Below are 15,011 nucleotides of genomic sequence, written 5' to 3'. Positions count from 1 at the left end.
TGTGAGGTATATCACATCACTTTAACGTGCTGCCTCCCTCTAAGCAGCCACTTACATGATCCAACCAATTATAACTTAGTATTAAAACCATTTTTCCAGCAACAACAATGTAAACAGTGGTTCAAAGCCACAACCACACGCCTGGAGGCTGGAAATTTCCCCCACTGATTTATGGGGCCAGACTCAGTAGAACAGACAAAGCTCAAACAGGACTGCAGTCCTTCGTGGCTGCTCTGGTCCCCTTGAGTCTCTCGGAGGTCCAGGGCATCCCAGTCGCTGTGAGGGCAAGGTCTAACTCAGAGAAAGGACAGAGAGCGATACTAAAAGGGGGTCGACTACGCGTCAGCCGATCCCAGGGACGGCCACGCTCAGGTCACAGGCCAGCAGCAGCTGGATGGTGAGTCGGCAGAAGGTCAACACTTGGTATGTCCTCGTCCAAAAGCTGTATTCCTCGGCCGTTCCCAAATTCTACCGATTCTACCAAATGGCAGCTCACGGCGTTCTAACCAGGGTACGCAGACAACTGGGAACGGAGTATATACTACAAAACTGATCATCGGAGTGCAGAACCAAACAAACCCAACACACCAATTACTTCAGAATTACAACCTGGTGATTAAGAACAACACCTGTATAAGTATGTACGGATGAAGAGTTTGGGTTATCACTGTCTTAATGGTTCTTCCAATGCAGATAGATATTTTACTGTAGCAGAAAAAAATAAATAAATCCATAAGAATAACTAATAATTTGCTGCACTCTGATAAAAAAAAAATTGTCGTTAACTGCTTAAAGTGTAAAATACATTTAATCCTACAGAATAACACACAGAATTTAAGTGGAGAAAGCTCAAAACTTTACGATTAGAACAAAGAACAGAAATTTCGGATTATCCAGAACACGGGGCACTCAAAGTTCAAACATATCATCCAGATATGAATCTAGAAACTCAGCACAGAAGGCAGGGCTCCTGCGTTTCAAAGAGGAAGACCTCCTCTTCCCAGAACTATTCGAGACACGCATACCGGCATAGTGTCGCAAGCGCTTTATCTCTCGAAACCAAGAGAAAGGGTGGAGGGGGGAGGGGAGAGAGACTACATCTTTTAAACCAAGATTGTATGGAAAAATCAGAACAAGCCTTACTAGAAAAACAGCATTGTCCAACTTAAAGAAATCAGATTAAATTAAAACATATAGAAATCTACACAGCAGTTAATTCAATAATCATAAAAATCGGTGTCATCTTTTTATTTTCTAACTTGAAAAGTATCCAATACGCTCGCTCACATGTTAAAGCATTGTTTATGTTTAGACACTGCTTTCTACTGGTAAATATCAGCTGTGCCCATAAACATAAGGGAATTATAACGATCTACCTAACACGAGCACTACCTAACTCGAGCACGGATTTTCAAGAGCTTATACGCTATAGCTAATAATATCATGTGTTTAAAATTTGAAAGAAAGTAGACCTTAAGTGTTATCACTGCAAAAACAAAGAAAGGAAAATGCTAAGTCGGGCGATGGGTGCATTAATGAGCTTGGCTGATCATTTCACAATGTACACATATATCAAATCAGCACACTGTACGCCTCAAATGTAAACAGTTTTTATTTGTCAAGTATACATCAACAAGCTGGAGAAAAAAAGAATTTATAAGCTAGCAAGACACCAAGGCACCAATATTAAATGTTCTAGCTTACGTGAATTAGTGCAAGTCAGAGCACCAAATCAGATCTGAAAATTAACTGTACCAAGACAATAATTTAAAAAAAAAAAAATTAGCACTTAAAACATGAAACACTTAAAGCGAGCGAGCCAAACAATCATCAGACATCACCCTCCACCAATAACAATGTTACTGTTGTCCTGAGCTATCTTGTCCAGTTGGTGGCAAAAATCCAATTCACTTGCCATCTACCCGAAGCTAGGAGAATTGTTGTAATTACACTTAAGTGAGACATTATATGATGTAGATGAAGTACGTATTAATTGCAGCCAATAAACATAAATACAATGTAGACAACTAGTTACAATTATTTCTGGTAATGATAAAAACAAGCCTGCATACCATTCGGCTGGCCATTAAGTGAATGAAACTAAGTGTGCAAATGTGTATATAACAAACAGATCTCGGGTTACTAATGTTTTTAAAATACTGCCAATGGAAAACATTTATTTCTTTGTAGCGGAAATGAAAAACTACAGTAAGTTCTTAGTAGTTGCTCATAACTGGATGCACCCTAATCTAAAATTGTCCTTACTGCTTAAACTGAAAAAGTAAACCCAACAGGGTAACTTTTAGTAAAAATGTGTTAGAAAGTCAGGCAGAAAAACAGTGAATTGCAACCGCAAACGTTGACAGCGCTGTCTTGCTATGCGACTATCACCCTAATTCTAAACGCTCTTAAAAGTTCATTCCGTGACAAAGGGAGTGAGACAACCCTACAGGGCGGAGAAGGCTCCGAAAGGAAACTTTGAAGTTTGATGAATGAAGACAACTTCAAAGAGCTATAGGTTTGACGAAGGTAACGCAGCGTTAAGTCGGAACCTGGACGAAGCGTTCAAGCTTTCCGAGGAATGCAAAACATTTTGCCGAAATCCACATGACACACACACGCGCGCACACACACGTGCATGCACACACAGGCACACACACGCGTACGCACACACACGCGCACGCACACACACACACACAGGCATTAACTGAACGCGAAGCGCTGCGGGCTCGGCCGCCCAGAGGTGCACGATCGGCCCCAGTGGTGCGGTCAGGACCCTCGCAGCAACGAGCCCTGGCTGCCGCCTCTGCCACCTCGCGCCGCCCGCGCCATCGGCCAGGTCCCGGGACACCGCCGCGCGCGGGACGGCCTCCCCGCGAGACGCACCCCTGCCCGATGCCCGCGACTCCGCGCCCCCGGCCGCTGCGGCCTCGGGGTCCCCGGCGCCCCCCGCGCAGCCCCTCACCTCTGCCCTTCGGCCCCGATCGCGGCGCCCTCACTGCACTCGGGGGTCCCGATCCGCGCCCCGCGCGCGCGGGGAGCCCCGACCGCGCCGCCCCTGCCGGGCCTCCGTCCCGCGGTGCCGGGCGGCGGGCGAGCGGCGCCCACGGAGCTGGCCAGTGCCCGCGCCGCGGCCCGCCCCGACCCTGCTTCCGCCTCGCGCCGGAAGCCCTCCGCGGGGGCCGGAAGTCCCGCCCACCCGCCGGCCGAGGCGCCGGAGCCGCCTGCGCCCCGCCGGCCGGTGAGTCCCCGGGCAGCCGGGCGACCAGGTGGCGGCCCGGCCCGCGCCCGGCAGGAGGCGCGATGCCCCGCACGCTGCCGCGCCCTCCCGCCTGCCGCGCCCTCCCGCCCACCGAAACCTGACGCGCGGAGGTCGGGCGCCCCGCGGGGCGGCGTTGCTGCTGCGCGGCTCGGCTCAGCTCGTGCGCCTGCCGGGTGTCACCGCTCCAACAACCGAGCGAGAAAACCCGGGATCCTGGCGGGAGGGGGCGCTCGGCGAGGAGCCAGGGCGGAGCGCATCCAGCATCCAGCCGCGCAGTGTCGCTCAGTGTCCTATGGAGACAGACAGATGAGCGAGCGAGCGAGCGCGGGCGGCGACAGCCCGAAGCACCGCGGCGCTGGCTGGAGCCCGCGTGCGGACGGCGAGCATTGGAGAGATGATGGCCCTTCAACTAGAGCTAAAATACATGAGGAACAAGAGTTAAAGCTCAGACACGGCGGGGAGGGGCGCGCAGAGGAGGCGGCTGCGCGGGGGGGGGGGGGGGCGGGCGAGCGCAGGACCTGGGGGCGGGGGCGGGGTCGCAGTGCACCTAGCGGGGTCTGAGATCAGGGGGGCGACAGCACGCACAGCGACAGGGGGCGCCAGACGGGAAGACTTCGGACTCCGCTGACGGGAAATCGGGGGACTGCTCTAGGGGCACAGGCAGCAGAGTGAGTTACGGGGTCGACTGGGATGACCGATCTCGTCGTCGAAGAAAAATAACAGCTCGACAGATCACGGACAGAACACTTTACCCTCTACAGTCTCAACCCGCCACATCCAGATGTAAAAACAATGGCCGACTACTGCAACCCCGTAAAAGTGGGACGCTGAGGCTCGTACCCCTCGGGCTGCTCCATTGGGCAAACCACACCCCGATCAAGCGAGACGCCAAGCGAAGCCACAGAGAACCGTGGACTGGGCCCGGGAGGAGGAAGCGTCACCGCCAGCTACAGGAATGAGGCCGCCGCTTCTCTCCTGCTTGCTGCTGGTGTTTAATAAAGACACCACGCGCCCTTTTTCCTCTTTAAAAAGAAATAGGATAACAACTGTTGCCTTCATTTTCCTTTCCTGTTGCCAGCAGCAGAGTATGTTAGAGGATGCGGTTAGAGTATGCAGAGTAAGGATGGACATCTTGCACCAAGTCTGCGCTTGGAGGGAAAGCTGTCACCTCTGGATGGAGCAGAAGGACACAGCTTTGGGATGTCTCCCATTGGGAAGGGTAGCAGACCATTAGGGGCAGTACGTGAAATAATCAAATCACGCAGTAGAGACGAAGGAATGGGAAGGAGAGTGCGCACATGTGTGAGGGGTGTGTGTGTGCACGCGCGCACACACTAAGCCACCAAGAGGTAGAATGGACCCTCCACGAGGTGTTTCCTCGCCACTCACCACGATTCCTCATTTCGTAGGAATGGCCGCAGTACACAGGGCAATTCCTTAAAGGGCCATCTATGCACGCACAAGTGAACAAGCACCCTGGTTTGCCCAGGATCAAGGGGGATCCCAGGAGTCTGGGTCTTTGCTACTTAAACTGGGATAGTCTGGGGAAACCTGGGACAAGGTGGTCACCCTGCCATGCTCCCTGAATAACATTGATCCAGAGATTGACACACCCCAAACCTGGCTGCTTAGGCTCTTCCCCCAGCAATTTTAAATTTGGCGTAAGGGAACACAGAGAGAAGATCTCCATTAGAGCTGAATCACATAAATGGCTGCGCCTAAGGATGTATTAACAGTCTTTGTCTAGGACCCAGGACCTGCCCTGTTTTCTTTGACTGCAGGAGATAACCCTGTGTACTTCTAAAACACTTCTTTGTTTGAGTAGCCCAAGCAGGCTTCTGCTGCTTGCAAACAAAATCATCTTAAGGAGTATGCCTACATTACATCCTGGTTTAAGACAATTGCTCCCAGTCTCTGCTGAATGGGCGCTGAGCCAAATGACTCATTCTTATACCCACAGCAAACTGGAGCGGATGTAGACAACTCCGATGGGTAAAGAGGGTCTCTCGTACACAGATTTTGGAGTCACATACAGAGCTCCAGCTGGTCCTTCTTCCATGTTGATACTGAAATCTCATGGGTTCGGCATAAGTGAGATGTCCAGAGCTGGTGGATTAAAGCGGGGGAGGAATTCGAGGGAAGAGGAGAAAGACTGGATAAGGAGGAGAGAGAGAAAGAAGGGGAACAAGGAGACAGTCATCTGAGAGGCGGTCATCTTAGTTCCCGTCGTCCCAGTTTTTGATTTCCGGTCCCCTGTGAGGTCCAGCTAAACATCCCGTCATTCAAGCCTATGAAAATTCTATGTCTTTTTAGTAAATTTCCCATTTCACTTGGGTTAATTTCAGTAGGTTTCTATTTCTAACAATGAAACACCAAGACATCAATGCTGGCTCACACTATAGCATTAACCTCTTTTAACCAGAGCCCTAGGCCAGCTTCTCCCCGAAAGCCAATGACAGGAGGATTTGCATGTGTCTAATGCTGTCTGGTCCCATCTGAAAAACTCACAGTTACAACAGGGTTTGTTGGGTGGGGTAAATCATACGACCCATACATGTGTAAATCTGGATGGAGACTTTAGAAAACATGCATTGCAAATTTCTCACTACACAGAGGAGGGGACTGAAGTCCAACTAGACATACTGGTTTTCCTAATCTCGAACAGTTCAACAGTCCTGGAAACCGGACTCGTTCAAAATCTCCTCTCTCCCAGTCCAGTCGCCAGATTTCCTGGTGTGGAGAATGCAATACCCCCGGGAGGCTACAGTGAAATCCTTAAAACTGTGCCCCCGGCCTCCTCCCCCTGGCCCCTGCTCTGTGGAGTTTATCCCTATCTAGGTAATGGCACCAGCCTGTCTGCAGAATCCTGACTGTTCAGAAGACACTTGTGGGTGATAACTGACATGTTACTATGAGCCCGGAGAGAACGTGTTAAGGAAAATGTCCCTACTTTTTTTTTCCAGTCCTCACCAACTGGCTCAGACAGACAGATGATAGGTTTATTAACAAGAGCTACTAAGATTAATTGTTTGCAAAGTTTGTTGACACATTCTGTATCCTCTCTAGTCCACACGTGGGTGTTTTCCTGATTCTTTTCACCATCGGCATAAACATCAACATCATTAGCAGTTATTTCTAACACTATATCTCTTCCCTCTGCACGCGCCGTAATTTAGTGATTTGTGGCAAAAATAAACTAGTCGAGTAGGAGGCGATCGTGACAGCGTGTTCCCCCAATAATAACAGTTTTCTGGAAAATTATATTAAAGATTATGACTTAAGTGATAATTAAGATCGACCACTGCTCTCCAATCAGTCACCCTGACTCTATGGCAGAGTTTTAGAGGCGCGTTTTTTTTCCATGAGGATCTCAGTCTTCTGTGGTCCAATAACACCCCTCAGGCTAAAATGAAAGGTGACTCTACATCTAGGGTGCTGTTTCCTAAAGTGCAGGAGACCCAGAAATGTTTCGATGTGATTGAAATATCTGAGAAGATCACTTCTGATATTTGAGTCTAATTTTTTATTGCGGTAAAGCACATAAAACATAAAATCTACCTTTTAGGCCATGTTTAAACGCAAACCTAAGTGACACGAAGGGCATTCACAGTGTTGTGTAGCCATCGCCACCACCCACCTCCAGAACTTCTGCATCTTCCCCAACTGAAACTTCATGCCCATTAAACAATAACTCCCCATTGCCCCCCCCTCCCCTAAGTCTAATTCTGGTCTAATTTTATAGGTTTGTATATCCCATAAAAACATTTTCAACATGGATGGAAACCCTCTTTGAGTAAACATATTTATAAGTGGAAAAAAAACAATGTCTTATTCGCCTCTTTCGTCCTGTGGAGACACATGAAATGTGAACCCCATAGGGACACGCCGTATCATAACCAGATATTTCTACTTCACCCTCTTTACAGCCTACGTCGATGGAAATTCCCTACGTAGACGAGAAACAGAGCAGGGACACTTGGCATGATACTCATTCACGGGAAGTTGGGGTGGGTGTGTACCCAAGGACTTTCGTACGAGTTGATAATTTTAAACTCCAATCCCTGTTTGTCTTTCTGCAAAAGCGATGGGCATGCCGTCGGTCCGACTGATGCCGAAGCCTCACTTTGTTTTCTTCCCGACAAAATCGAAACCGAGCAGAAACACTCTGAAGAGGAAGCATCACCTGTTAAATTCTGACATGACTCGTAAAACAAGCCTTTCTCTTCAATAAAAATCTCACTCCATCATTTGGCAACCGAAACAGACGCACGACTCTCCTTCTAACTTGAAAATCTCACCACACCCTGTTTAACAGTCATTCCAACAGAGACGGACTGCACAGAGTTTCTGGGACGTGAGAGCTGCCCGGGCCCAGGACCCTATCTATATATGTCATCGAAGCTTCCAGTCCTTGAGGCTTCAGTGGACAGGTATGTCCTCTCCCCACGACAGGTCTGGCTTTATCACCTGAGCACAAAGGGGCACTGCCGAAACTCATCTTGCAAATATCGTTTGTAAAACAACCTCCTTCATTTTCTCCCTGCGGCTCCTCTACCTACATGGAAGAGAGATCGGTAATACCTAAAACAGACGCCAGACTGTCCATGCTGGCCTTTTTAATAGTCTCATTAGCCTTGTGGCCCCAAACACCTTTCTTATTCTTCCTCAGCTAAACACACCCTCATTCATCTGTTCATTCAACAAACATCCAGAGGACGAGAGAGAGAGAGAGAGAGAGAGACAAAAACTCCTACCTTTGTGGAGTTTGCATTCTAATGGCCAGGGACGGAGCTGGAAAATAAGCAATAAAACAATAAACAAATATGTTAACTACGTTAGGATTTAACATGTTTATTTAACACGATGATACATGTTTATTCTGGTTTAACATGTTTATTTAACGTGGTGACAAATGCTTGAGGAAAAAAATAGGGCATGGGGCAGGGGCAATGAGGATCATCAGGAAATGACGCTGGGGCAGAGGTTTGAAAAACAGCGAAATAACGGCATGTCTGGGGAAAAGTGTTTCCAGACGGACGGAACAGCCAGGACAGAGGCCCTGAGGCAGGAGCCCGCAAACCTCATCCTGGCCGCCTAGCTCTTGAGCTGGTAACGTGCTCAGAGAGTCTCTATCGCACTAAGGCTGAGACCGGACTCCCTGCCAGGCTGATCGGTCCGCTCGCTCTCTGTCTGCACCTGTCAGCCCTGCAGACATCTTTGCCATACAGGCGTTGCCTGTAGGAGGAAGCAGAGGGGCAGATGGGAAGCCTGGAGGCAGAGAAGGACCTGCTCCTTCCTGCGGACTTCCTGCTTCCCGTCAGCATCACCTATGGATGGTCCTTCATGCCGGGAATGGCCTTCACCCAGCTCTCAGAACCAGCCTCTGCGGGCCCCTTAGAACGTCTGCTGGGGAAACGCGGCCTCGGCTCGAGGCCCCAGGCCCGCGCTGCCCTTTCTTTCCACGGCTCCGAAGGCACCTGCCTTCCCACGGCGACCGCCTCTCTGTGACCTCAGTGCGCCCCGTGACCTTTCTAGCTGTCCGTTGTCCACTTGCCCAATTCCCAATACCGAATTCTCTCTGTCAAGATAACGAGCGTGGTTGCTTTTTTTTTCTGACTGGGGCTTGACTGATAAGGGAGCTGGAATGTAACTCCCACAGTCACAGACCGTGTTCCATTCCTTTCCAACTCTGAGGACTTAGCGTGAAATCTAGCACATTCGCCGCGCTCAGTCAGGATTTGCTGGGTGAACAGACATCACGTCCATTCGCTGGCACAAGTCGATCGAGACCAATGCCTCGGGACGTGACACGCAAGCCCGACTTTCTCGTTACGTACTCGGAAAGTGGCCTCAGAGCAGAACAAACGCAGGGCCCTCCTGAGACCAGCGGTGCCCACCCCCGGCCCCCGCCCAGCACCCAGGGGGAGTCTGTGCGGAATGACGAGGGCACACGCGGAGACCACTCAGGAACAAGGAGCCCGCAGGCAGGCTGCCATCACCCCGGGCTGGAGGGGGGGGGGCGGAGAGAGTGTTTGGATGAGAATTATTTACTGAGATCATTAGCATCTGGCCTGCTGCCCACCCAAACTCTGCCAAAACGCTGGTCACTTACTGACAGGGATGCAGAGCAAGACACTGAGCGGCTTATTTCAGTGTGGTCGGAAAAACGCAGAAGAACATCTCTCTGGGGACCCCCAGGCGCAGTTTAAAGACTGGGCCATATTCCTGCCAGGGAGCTTCGTTGCCATAAGGATGCAGCACGTGGTTTCCAGAAGTCGAGCGTGCAGTGTAGCGAGCATGAAATAAACAGTTCCTTAAACTCTCCCATCGCCACCCTCCCCAAGTTCTCATCTATGACTAAATCCTCCCGGAGAGAAAAAGGGGCCGGGGAAGCCGGTTAGGGCTCTCTCAGCATGGCCCGGGCACGGGCTCGATGCGAGAAGCTGACAGTCAAGGGAGTTGGAAGAGCGGCTCTGCGGGCCAGGAGGAGCCGCCGGAGCCAGCCGAGCGGCGGATGGCCCTGCGCCTCACTCGCCATCGTATCCGCAGCTCCGAGCCCGATGCCTGGCCCCTGCATCACGCCCAGGAAAACCCTTGTTGAACCAACGACGCAGAGATGGGAGAGCCACCCTCAGGGCAGGCCCTGCAGCTGGCCGGACCTCGGCTGAAATGGGGGGCCTGAAAGAAGGGGAGAGAGGAGGCAAGTCCAAGGACATTTGGTGTCTCACGACTTGACTTGCAAATCCTCTAACTGTAAATTCTGGCCAACACAATGGGCTATTCTTAAAATCAAGTCCAGAAAAATTATCTCAGGGCCTCTACCAAAAATCCAGGCGTTTTGGAGCCAGCGGAAAGGTTAATTGTTATCTTAACAAACAGCGACACCTAGTGACCAGTTCCAAAAACAACATGGGAGCTTTCCAATGCGTTTCTCAGGATTTTCACGGCCGCTCAGACACCTGGGGAAGGAAAGTGACCGATTCCGCTGGTGGGCGCAGGTCCCCGAGGACGTGGAGTCCACGTACGACACTCACTGTCACATTCAGCGTGAAACAGGCTGTGAAGGAAGGCGCGGGCCATGGGGGCTGATTCCTCCACAAGGCGCATTGCCGGGCATGTGATAACCCACTTATCAAACGCGGCTGGAGCACGTGCCCTGGGCTGGGCCCGCCAGGGGCTGAGCGGGCAGCCCTGCCCACGTGGTGCAGACACTGCGGGGTGGGGGTGGGGGGACAGAGAAGTAAACAGGCCATTGCTGCAGAGCGAGGCCGGGCAGGAGGGGAGGGAGGAGAGGCTGGAGGGAGAAGCCGAAGCCGGCTCGTGAAGGGCCTTGAACCCGCAGTCAGCAGGGCGGACTTGGCCTTGGCTCAGGTGTAAACACCCCCCAGACCTGTCAGATCGTTTGGAAAGAAAACCTCTCCCCTGGCTCGCCCTCTCCGGGTTACAGGAAGAATGCGGCGCCCCAGGAGGCCCTCCAGGCCGGCGATCGCCTGTCCATTGTGCCAGCCACGTTCCTTCGGCCCCTCAGCGCCGGCAGGGGGTCTGGGGACATACAGGGATGTACAGTCCTAGCTGTGGGGCTTGGTCCCTTGCATGAGGTAAGGAAGACACACTTCGGTTTAAGTGAAACGCTTATTCTGGGAACGGGAAGTGCTGAGAAATCGACTCAGCACAGGATCAAGAACACCAGAAGCCGGGATGCTTGGGGAAAGTCAGATTCTGCTCTGTATTGGGGAGGTATATTCCTGATTCGGTGTTAACTGTCACAGTTACACAGGAGAACAGCCTCGTTCTTAGGAGGCGGAAGTATTTCGGAGTAAATTATCATGATGTCTACAACTTGATTGGTCTGGATGGATGGATGGATGGATGGATGGATAGACACATAGATAAGTAGATGATAGAGACAAAGCAAACACACGGCAAAATGGTGAGCTAAGGTGGATGAAAGCTACAGAGATGATCCCTGTGGCATTCTTTCAGTTTTTCTGCATGTTTGATGTACTGTGCTCCTGCCACGCACCTGACACGCCAGTGCCCCAGCTGCCTTGATTGACAGGGCTGGTTTGCAAGAAAACAGGGCAGTGTACTTTGCTGCCTTAATTCTAGCGGGAATTTAATTTAATTAGCAGCTGATTTACCCAATGCACTCTGACAGCTGTGTTTGGGGAGCATCGTGGAAGCAAGAAATCACGCTCCATGGAAACCGGCATCAAAGCTAATGAAGCCCCAGCCTACGGCTCCGCGGACTTGTGTGTGCTCACTGCACACTTCCCGGATGTTACAGTAAATAACACTCCAGCAGGGGCACCAAGACTTGGGAAGTGTCTAGTGCAGGCTTGTTCCAGAGCCTTAATAAGATGAATCTGAAAATGAGGCTTTGGAGGTTGGATCAAAGGGCAGGTGTTTTTTAATGGGTTTTAAGGAGTATTAAGGAACTCAAATGAGAGCGAAGGAAAACTTACTTATTACCTGGGCCAAATGAGCAATCGCAGCAGCAGCATCAGGGACCTGCACAGCACACTCCAGAAAAAGAAACTGGTTTAACTCTTAGCAGGGAATCGCGGGGCTCCCGCCCCTGCGAAGAAGGCAGCTAGCTGCAAGAATTAACATGGATTGCAGGACCCATTGGTCCTCGACACTTCGAAGGCACTGGTGGCCCTGGATGTGTGGTCAGTTTGCTTTTGCTGTTGGCATAAAAATAATTACAGCTCATGGTTGGAGGTGGTGCAATCTGGCAGAGGACAGAAACGTTTACAGGAATAATTGAAGGGCATCATCCCGAACAAGCCTGCAGAGATGAAAAGAATGCTTGGCAGGCTGCTCGCTCAGAGAAAGACATTCAAATGATGTCTAAATGGAGACCAAGCGTGTGGGTTCCTGTGTGTGTTTGCCAAAGAGCTTCTCCGATCATTTCGAACTCCCTGCATCTCCACTCTGAAGGTTCAGGTTTAAGTGAGTTCATCGTCAGAAAGAAAAATAATAAAATTAACCTCAATTTACCTTCATTACACACAGTGAAGTGTGGCGATGACCATCGAGAATCAGAAAATCATTTAAATTTACCTCATTGATTCAAAACTTTCTGCTACATAATTCGTTTCATTGGGAGGGGGGATATTTGGGGTTTGGTGAGAACGTAGGGCTTCGGCATCTGGAAGCAGAGGTTAGGTCCCCTTTTCTCCCAATATCACTGGATCTTAGGAGTGCCCATCCATTGCTCGGCATCCACAAACTCACGAAAAGGCAGAGATGCCTGTGGAGAGGAAAAGGGTGAGGACCGGAACTCCTTCTCCAAGTTCAAAGACACAAACACGAGGTCGGATGGACTGGGGTGACACTGACCAGGGCCAGGTGACATGAACGGACAATAAGGCCCACGAGGGAACCCGCTGAATGAGCCCAGGGGTCTGGACGGGCGGCGGGAACGAGGCCGCTGCCTAGCTCGTTGCCTGGCGGTGTTGGGTCCGGTTATAGAGTACGGCTGACGGCGAGACCCTTTCTGCCGAGTCGATTTGGTATCACGATCACGCTTTGGGGAGAACGGCCATGGATATGTGAGCGCGAGAGTTCTGTCACTAAAGGGTTGTGCTCACTGGAAGCCTGAGATGTTTTTCACCAAAACGCTCACGACTAGTACTACAGAGAAGTCTTCCCCGGCACGTCCAGGACCCGGTGGAATCGGCAAGTGAGCAGTACGAGACTCGACAGTGATGGCAAATGAGACTCACACTAAGTTTGCAGGAGACGGTCGGGGACCTGGGCCGCAGCGCCACACAGTAAGGTGGGAGGCACCCAGCCCTCTGAGCCCATTCCCACTCTGAGTCCTTATGAATATTCAAGGAGGAAAAAACGTGTTAGTTATCCATTGCTCTGCAAAAGGTTACCCCAGTATTTAGCTCCGTAAAACAAACGTCTTAGGTCACAGTTTCTCCGAGGGAGGAACCCGGGAGGGGCTCACCTGGGAGCTTCGTGGGGCCAAGTCTCCCCTGAGGCTGCCAGCGGCTGTTGGCTGAGGCCACGGTCATGTGCAGGCCGGAGGAGGACCATGGCCAAGCGCTGGGTCCTGTCGGAACCCACTCGGCAGAGGCTCCAATCCACCCTGAACCCGCACGTCCCGCGAACTCTGCGTGTGGGCTGGTGGGAGCAGAGGCAGGAACGAGGGCCACCTGTCGCCCCCTTCGCGAGCCCAGGCTCAGGCCGCACTCCGAGAGGGTGGACACCTGAGCAGGTAGGCCCCGGCCGGCATCAGAACCCTGGGGGGCCCCGCTGCCCCAGGCACCCCAATGGGTGCGCACCGCCTGAGCGCAGCGCGGGTCAGGGATGTCGGGGCTCCCTACCCATCCAGGGGTCCTGTGCGGGCTCTTGGGGGACCCCACATTTCCGAAAACTTCAGGAGGGAACCTAACAAACGGCCTGTTGCCTTGTGCAGTGGCACCGGGCCGGCGGGTCCTCCAACGAGGGGCAGCTGACGGGACACCTGCCGGGCCAGGCCCGTGCACCTGGGGGGCGGGGGCAGGGGCGGGGTCCGCCGCCCGCAGGTGCCGGGGGTCCTAGATGGGCTGCGACCCGGTACTGGGCCAGGACCTGCTCCCCATCACGGGCTCTTAGGAGAAACCAGGTGTCCGCCAATGCCCGAGGCCACACTGCGCAAAGGCTGCTGTCCCCCACAAAGCCCGACAGCAAGGTCCCCCTGAAGCTAGACAGCAAGGGAGCTCGAGGCCTACTCGGGGAGACCTGGGGACCCTGGTTCCGGGGGAGCCTGGGTCCCCACCAGCAGCTCTTCCGAATCGGAAACGGCTCTCACCAGCGTTGCGGCCACCGTATGAGATCACTTTGGCGGGGCCGGAGGGGACAGCCCCGCCACCCAGGAAAACATGCGGGTGGTCAGGCTGGCCCGAGGCCGCAGGGGCCTGGAGGGCCCGCCCTCCCAAGGCCTGCTGAGGGGTGCATACTGGGAGCTGGGGATACAGGGGCTTCTGTAGCATTCAAAGGTGCTGAGCGGCAGAATTTCTGGCACCCTCTTGGGGCGCCTGAGGCATCTAAACATTTCCAAGCCCTAACCCACCCTACGGGCAAGGTTCTCACCGCCCGCAGATCGCGAGGGCAGGGCTGGCCGACAGATGCTCGGGGGACGGCTGGGAGCCTTGATGGCTGGAGAAGCCCCGGCCCCCTCTCTGCGTGGCCCCTCGCCATTCAGATGTCTGGCTCGAGCACCTTCCCAACGAGGAACTTGTAAGAGGACAAGCTGCCACGTGTAAGTGCTAATCAAGCCTCCACGTGCATCCTATTTGCGACTATTTCATTGGCCAAAGCAAGTCACATGGCCAAGCCCATGTGGGACTCTACAGGGCCGTGAATTCCAGACAGTGTGGTACTTTGGGGACCTCCAATGTAACAGCCTCTAATGGCCGTTGATCACGTATTCACAACTAATGTTCGAGTATTAACAGTTTTAAACGTGTTTTCATTTATTATCTCATTCTGTTTAACAATTATCCTTGAGGAATAAATAAATGTCACCCCTATTTACAAAGAAAGAACCTGGAGCTCGGAAATCTGGACGCCTAAAATCCCGCAATTACGAAATGGTAGAATTGACACTTGAACTTAGATTTTTTTTTTTTTTTTACTGCAAGTCCTGTGTTTTTCTATTATATCACAGAAATCTTGTTTTTGGCCAGTACAGTCTGTGTTCGTATAATATTTCCAAGTTTTGAAAATTTGTTGACAAATTTGTTAACGAAAC

At 51.9% G+C, this 15,011-nt stretch overlaps 1 protein-coding gene across 1 annotated transcript in view; it reads right to left on the bottom strand.

Moving 5' to 3' along the window:
* Positions 1-3,137, bottom strand: part of DISP1 (dispatched RND transporter family member 1) — an 86,621-nt gene extending 83,484 nt beyond the window's left edge. Inside the window, exon 1 of the mRNA XM_016165059.2 lies at positions 2,966-3,137. The gene's annotated coding sequence lies outside the window, so the exon portion shown is untranslated. The remainder of the gene's footprint in view (positions 1-2,965) is intronic.
* Positions 3,138-15,011: the final 11,874 nt, after the last annotated feature.

This window comes from Rousettus aegyptiacus, unplaced genomic scaffold (assembly GCF_014176215.1).
Source record: "Rousettus aegyptiacus isolate mRouAeg1 unplaced genomic scaffold, mRouAeg1.p scaffold_m13_p_18, whole genome shotgun sequence".
NCBI lineage: Eukaryota > Metazoa > Chordata > Mammalia > Chiroptera > Pteropodidae > Rousettus > Rousettus aegyptiacus.
Note: the sequence above shows the minus strand (reverse complement) of the source record. Positions and strands in the feature narration are given on the sequence as shown.